Consider the following 7,695-nt stretch of genomic DNA (forward strand, 5'->3'; position numbering starts at 1 on the left):
TGGCTACAATTTACTTTCCATATCTAGACTTGCTGACTTTGGCTTCAATGTCCTATTTACTGAAGTAGATTGCCAAGTGTTTCGTAGAGATAATCATAAAATGGTCTTTACCGGTACACATAGAGGTGATCTATATATTGTTGATTTCACTAGAAAGGCTCAACCTAGAACTTGCTTTATTGCTAAATCTTCGAAAGATTGGTTGTGGCATAGAAGGTTAGGTCATGTGGGCATGTGAAATCTTGATAAGCTTATTAAAGGTGATCATATCCTTGGAGTAAAAGGTGTTATATTTGACAAGGATAGACTTTGTAGTGCTTGTCAAGCAGGAAAACAAGTTGGAGGAAGTCACCCCGTGAAGAACATTATGACCACGAGAATACCGCTCGAGCTAATTCATATGGATCTCTTTGGTCCCAATGCCTACAAGAGTCTTGGTGGTAACTCATTTGGTCTAGTTATAGTTGATGATTTTTCAAGATTTACGTGGGTGTTCTTTCTTGATGATAAATCGCAGGCCCAAAAGATCTTCAAGAACTTTGCTAGAAAGGCCCAAGATCAATTTGAAGTGAAGATCAAGAAGGTTCGCAGCGACAACAGAACGGAGTTCAAGAACTCAAATGTGGATACCTTTCTTGACGAAGAAGGGATTTCACACGAGTTCTCGGCTACGTACACACCTCAACAAAATGGAGTTGTTGAGAGGAAGAACCAAACTTTTATTGAGATGGCAAGAATGATGTTTGATGAGTACAAGAATCCAAAACACTTTTGGGCGGAAGCAGTTGAGACAGCTTGTCATGCAACAAATCGCTTGTATCTTCACAAGCTGCTCAGCAAGACGGCATACGAGCTTCTCACCGGTAACAAACCCCAAGTTGGATACTTTTGAGTATTCGGCTCAAAGTGCTACATTCTTGATAAGCATCGTCATTCTAAATTGGCTCCTAAATCTCATGAAGGTTTCCAACTTGGTTATGGCTCAAACTCTCACACTTACCGTGTCTACACAATTTCACCCGAAAGGTTGAAGAGACAGTAGATGTGAAGTTTGATGAATCTAACGGCTCGCAAGTAGAGCAATTGCCAATTGATGTAGGAGATAAAGATCCTTAGGAAGCAATCCAAGACTTGTCTATTGGCAAGATTCGTCCAACAGAGGTGAAGGAGAGTACCTCGTCCGTCCAAGTGGAAGCTTCTACCTCACAACAAGGTGAACCAAGAGTTGATACGGAAGCATCCACAAGTGGGACGCACCAAGATGAAGAAAACGAGGAAGTACACCAAGATGAACCTCATCAACCTCCATCTCCACCATGACAAGGAAATGACAACTTCAACAATGAAGAAGGACAAGATGATGAAGAAGATGTTCCACCTCGACCCAAGCAAACGCTCTCACGAGTTCGATCAAGAGTCTCAAGAGATCATCTCGTCGAACAAATCTTCAATGATATTCAAACTGGGAGAATAACTCGCTCTAAAAATCGTTTGGCTAACTTTTGTGAACATTATTCATTCATCTCTAGCATTGAACCTATGAAGGTTGAATAAGCATTGGAAGATCCGGATTGGATAAACGCCACGCATGAAGAGCTACACAACTTCGAGAGAAATCAAGTGTGGACATTGGTCGAGAAGCCCGACAACAACCACAACATCATTGGTACCAAATGGGTGTTTCGCAACAAGCAAGATGAAGATGGTCAAGTCGTTCGCAACAAAGCACGTCTCGTCGCCCAAGGCTACACTCAAGCCGAAGGTATGGACTACGGTGAGACATATGCCCCCGTTGCTAGACTTGAGTCCATCTGCATCTTACTTGCCTATGCTAATCACCATGATATCACCTTGTACCAAATGGACATTAAAAGTGCTTTTCTAAATGGTGAAATTGAGGAGGAAGTTTATGTTAAACAACCTCCCGGCTTTGTCAATCCTAAGGATAGCAATGGGTCGGGTTTGGATTGGGTTGAGCTATATCAAATCCATATCCATATCCATGAAGATAGTCTTTGCCCGCCCATGAAAAAATCCACGGATGAAAAATTGTGTCCATGTCCAAACCTGGTGGATATCCATCTCCACTGGATATCCATTGGGTCCTCTCAAGACATATAAATAATACAGAACACAATATTAACATAAGCTCTTCCATTCTTCACCTCATGGCAGTCTAGGCTTCACTTATGGTAAATCAATGTCCACTAACAACCTAACATCATTAAGTATTTTTCTAATAGATGACAATGACAAGTCATTAAGAATGAGATAAAAATAAGGGAAGTGGTGTTGGAGTATGTTACGGAGGGGATTGAATGTCAACTGATAAAAGTTATGACGGGGATTGTGTAATTTATTTTACATGTTTTAGATAATGAAGTGTAAAATTGCAATGGGACATGTGACTGTGGGATAGGGACATCAGATTTTCTGCCCATTAAGTAATACTATCGGGTTGGGTTTGGGTATACCCATGGGTACAAGATTATATCCATGCCCTACCCATGAGAAGTCGGGTCGAGTTTGGGCGCCGCCCATGGACACAAAACAATATCCAAACCCTATCCATTCGGGTCGGATATCCATGGATATCCATGTCCGTGGGTAAAATTGCCATCCTTAGTCAATCCTAAGAAACCCGATCATGTTTACAAACTTCACAAAGCTCTTTATGGTCTTAAACATGCTCCTAGAGCGTGGTATAAATGCTTGACCAAGTTTCTTACTGAAAAGGGCTTTGAGATTGGAAAAATAGATTCTACTCTTTTTAATAAAAGGGCTAATGGTGAATTATTTGTGTGCCAAATTTATGTTGATTTTTATAATATTTGGTTCGACTAACCCTCATTTTAGTGAAAAGTTTGGGAAGCTAATGTTGAAGAAGTTTGAGATGTCTATGCTACCTCTTGAGCACTACGTTGGTTTTCCCTTGAAGAGGAAAGGGTGATGCAGCAAAGTAGCGTAAGTATTTCCCTTAGTTTTTGAGAACCAAGGTATCAATCCAGTAGGAGACTACACGCAATTCCCTCGTACCTACACAAACAAATAATAACCTGGCAACCAACATGATAAAGGGGTTGTCAATCCCTTCACGGTCACTTACGAGAGTGAGATCTGATAGAGATAATAATAATAAGATAAATATTTTTGGTATTTTTATGATATAGATTGGAAAATAAAGATTGCAAAAATAAACGGTGCCAGAAATAGCTAGTTGACGGGAGATTAATATAATAGAGAATAGACCCGGGGGCCATAGGTTTCACTAGTGGCTTCTCTCAAGATAGCATAAGTATTACGGTGGGTGAACAAATTACTATCGAGCAATTGATAGAAAAGTGCATAATTATGAGAATATCTAGGCATGATCATGTATATAGGCATCACGTCCGCGACAAGTAGACCGAAATGATTCTGCATCTACTACTGTTACTCCACACATCGACCGCTATCCAGCATGCATATAGAGTATTAAGTTCATAAGAACAGAGTAACGCATTAGGCAAGATGACATGATGTAGAGGGATAAAATAAAGTAATATGATATAAACCCCATCTTTTTATCCTCGATGACAACAATACAATACGTGCCTTGCTGCCCCTGGTGTCACTTGGAAAGGACACCGCAAGATTGAACCAAAAGCTAAGCACTTCTCCCATTGCAAGAAAGATCAATCTAGTAGGCCAAACCAAACTGATAATTCGAAGAGACTTGCAAAGATAACCAATCATACATAAAAGATTTCAGAGAATAATCAAATATTGTTCATAGATAAACTTGATCATAAACCCACAATTCATCGGATCTCGACAAACACACTGCAAGAAGAGTTACATCAAATAGTGTCCAAGAAGATCGAGGAGAACATTGTATTGAGATCCAAAGAGAGAGAAGAAGCCATCTAGCTAATAACTATGTACCCGAAGGTCTGAAGTGAACTACTCACACATCATCGGAGAGGCTATGGTGTTGATGTAGAAGCCCTCCGTGATCGATTCCCCCTCTGGCGGAGCTCTGGAAAAGGCCCCAAGATGGGATCTCTTGGTTACAGAAGGTTGCGGCAGTGGAAATAGGGTTTCGTGGTGCTCCTTGATGTTTTCGGGGTATATGGATATATATAGGAGGAAGAAGTAGGTCAGTGGAGCCACGAGGGGCCCACGAGGGTCGGGGTGCGCCCAGGGGGGCAGGCGCGCCTCCCTTCCTCATGGCCTCCTCGTTGATTTCTTGACGTCCACTCCAAGTCCCCTGGATCATGTTTGTTCCAAAAATAACTCTCCCGAAGGTTTCATTCCGTTTGGATTCCGTTTGATATTCCTTTTCCGCGAAACATTGAAATAGGCAAAAAATAGCAATTTGCACTGGGCCTTGGGTTAGTAGGTTAGTGCCAAAAATAATATAAAAGTGTATAAATAGGCCCATTAACATCCAAAATAGATAATATAATAGTATGGAACAATAAAAAATTATAGATACATTGGAGACGTATCAAGCATCCCAAGCTTAATTCCTGCACGTCCTCGAGTAGGTAAATGATAAAAACACAATTTTTGATGTGGAATGCTACCTAGCATAATTCTCAATGTAATTTTATTTATTGTGGCATGAATTTTCAGAGCCGAAAGATTCAAGACAAAAGTTTAATATTGAGATAAAAATAATAATACTTCAAGAATACTAACTAAGTAATCATGTCTTCTCAAAATAACATGGAAAAAGGAAGTTCATCCCTACAAAATCATAGTTTGGTCATGCTCCATTTTCGTCACACAAGAATGCTCTCATCATGCACAACCCCAATGACAAGCCAAGAAATTGTTTCATACTTTAGTAATCTCAAACTTTTTTCAACTTTCACGCAATACATGAGCGTGAGCCATGGATATAGCACTATGGGTGGAATATAATAATGATAGGGGGTTATGTGGAGAATACAAAAAAGGAGAAAGTCTCACATCGACGCGGCTAATCAATGGGCTAGGGAGATGCCCATCAATTGATGTCAATGCAAGGAGTAGGTATTGCCATACAACGGATGCACTAGAGTTATAAATGTATGAAAGCTCAACAAAAGAAACTAAGTGGGTGTGCATCCAACTTGCTTGCTCACGAAGACCTAGGGCATTTGAGGAAGCCCATTGTTGGAATATACAAGCCGAGTTCTATAATGAAAAATTCCCACTAGTATATGAAAGTGACAAAACAAGAGACTCTCTATCATAAAGATCATGGTGCTACTTTGAAGCACAAGTGTGGAAAAAAGGATAGTAGAATTGCCCCTTTTTATTTCTTTTCTTTTTTGGGGCCTTTCTTTTTGGCCTTTCTATTTTTTGGGGATAGTGCTCTATTAATGATGATCATCACACTTCTATTTATTTACAACTCAATGATTACAACTCGATACTAGAACGAAATATGACTCTATATGAATGCCTCCAGCGGTGTACCGGGAAGGGCAATGAATCAAGAGTGACATGTATGATAAATTATGCATGGTGGCTTTGCCACAAATACGATGTCAACTAAATGATCATGCAAAGCAATATGACAATGATGAAGCGTGTCATGAATGAAACAGTGGAAAGTTGCATGGCAATATATCTTGGAATGGCTATGTAAATGCCATAATAGGTAGGTATGGTGGCTGTTTTAAGGAAGATATAAGGAGGTTTATGTGCGATAGAGCGTATCATATCACGGGGTTTGGATGCACCGGTGAAGTTTGCACCAACTCTCAAGGTGAGAAAGGGCAATGCACGGTAACTAAGAGGCTAGCAATGATGGAAGGGTGAGAGTGCGTATAATCCATGGACTCAACATTAGTTATAAAGAACTCACATACTTATTGCAAAAATCTACAAGTCATCAAAAACCAAGCACTACACGCATGCTCCTAGGGGGATAGGTTGGTAGGAAAAGACCATCGCTCGTCCCTGACCGCCACTCATAAGGAAGACAATCAAAGAACACCTCATGTTTCAAATTTGTTACACAACGGTTACCATACGTGCATGCTACGGGACTTGAAAACTTCAACACAAGTATTTCTCAAATTCACAACTACTCAACTAGCACACTCTAATATCACGACCTTTATATCTCAAAACAATTATCAAGTATCAAACTTCTCATAGTATTCAATGCACTTTCTATGATAGTTTTTATTATACCCATCTTGGATGCCTATCATATTAGGACTAGTTTCATAACCAAAGCAAATTACCATGATGTTCTAAAGGACTCTCAAAATAATATAAGTGAAGCATGAGAGATCAATAATTTCTATAAAATAAAACCAACACCGTGCTCTAAAAGATATAAGTGAAGCACTAGAGCAAAATTATCTAGCTCAAAAGATATAAGTGAAGCACATAGAGTATTCTAATAAATTCCAATTCATGTGTGTCTCTCCCAAAATGTGTGTACAGCAAGTATGATTATGGTAAACTAAAAATAAAATACTCAAATCATACAAGACGCTCCAAGCAAAACACATATCATGTGGTGAATAAAAATATAGCCTCAAGTAAAGTTACCGATAGAAGAAGACGAAAGAGGGGATGCCATCCGGGGCATCCCCCAAAAATTCTAAAATAAATTGCTGGATGTGAGGAATTTATCTATTAATCATCTACAAAAAGAATCAACCTAATCGCACTCTCCAGTAAAAAATCGCAGCAAATCTCGTGAGCGCTAAAGTTTCTGTTTTGTATAGCAAGATCGCAAAGACTTTCCCCAAGTCTTCCCAAAGGTTCTACTTGGCACAAACACTAATTAAAAGCATAAAAGCACATCTAAATAGAGGCTAGATGAATTATTTATTACTAAACAGAACCAAAAAGCAAGGAACAAAAATAAAATTGGGTTGCGTCCCAACAAGCGCTATCGTTTAATGCCCCTAGCTAGGCATAAAATCAAGAATAGATCTATGTGTTATCATCTTTGGTATGCAATCCATAAGTGGCTCTCATAATAGACTCAAAATGTAATTTAATTTTCTTTCTAGGAAAGTGTTCCATGCCTTTCCTTAATGGAAATTGGAATCTAATATTCCCTTCTTTCATATCAATAATTGCACCAATCGTTCTAAGGAAAGGTCTACCAAGAATAATGGGACGTGTAGGATTGCAATCAATGTCAAGAACAATGAAATCTACGGGCACATAATTACTATTTGCAACAATAAGAACATCATTAATCCTTCCCATAGGTTTCTTAATAGTGGAACCCGCAAGATGCAAATTTAAAGAACAATCATCAAATTCACAGAATCCTAACACATCACACAAAGTTTTTGGTATCGTGGAAACGCTAGCACCCAAATCACATAAAGCATAGCATTCATGATCTTTAATTTTAAATTTAATAGTGGGTTCCCACTCATCATAAAGTTTTCTAGGGATAAAAACTTCCAATTCAAGCTTTTCTTCATAAGATTGCATTAAAGCATCAACAATATGTTCAGTAAAAGCTTTATTTTGATTATAAGCATGCGGAGAATTTAGCACGGATTACAACAAGTAAATACAATATACTAAAGAACAATTATCATAATTAAATTCCTTGAAATCCAAAATAGTGGGTTCATTGCTATGTAAAGTTTTGACCTCTCCAATCCCACTTTTACCAATTTTAGCATTAAGATCTAAAAACTCTGAATTGTTGGGACGCCTTTTAACTAAACTTGACTCATC

This window comes from Triticum urartu, chromosome 1 (genome assembly GCF_003073215.2).
Source record: "Triticum urartu cultivar G1812 chromosome 1, Tu2.1, whole genome shotgun sequence".
Taxonomy (NCBI): Eukaryota; Viridiplantae; Streptophyta; class Magnoliopsida; order Poales; family Poaceae; genus Triticum; species Triticum urartu.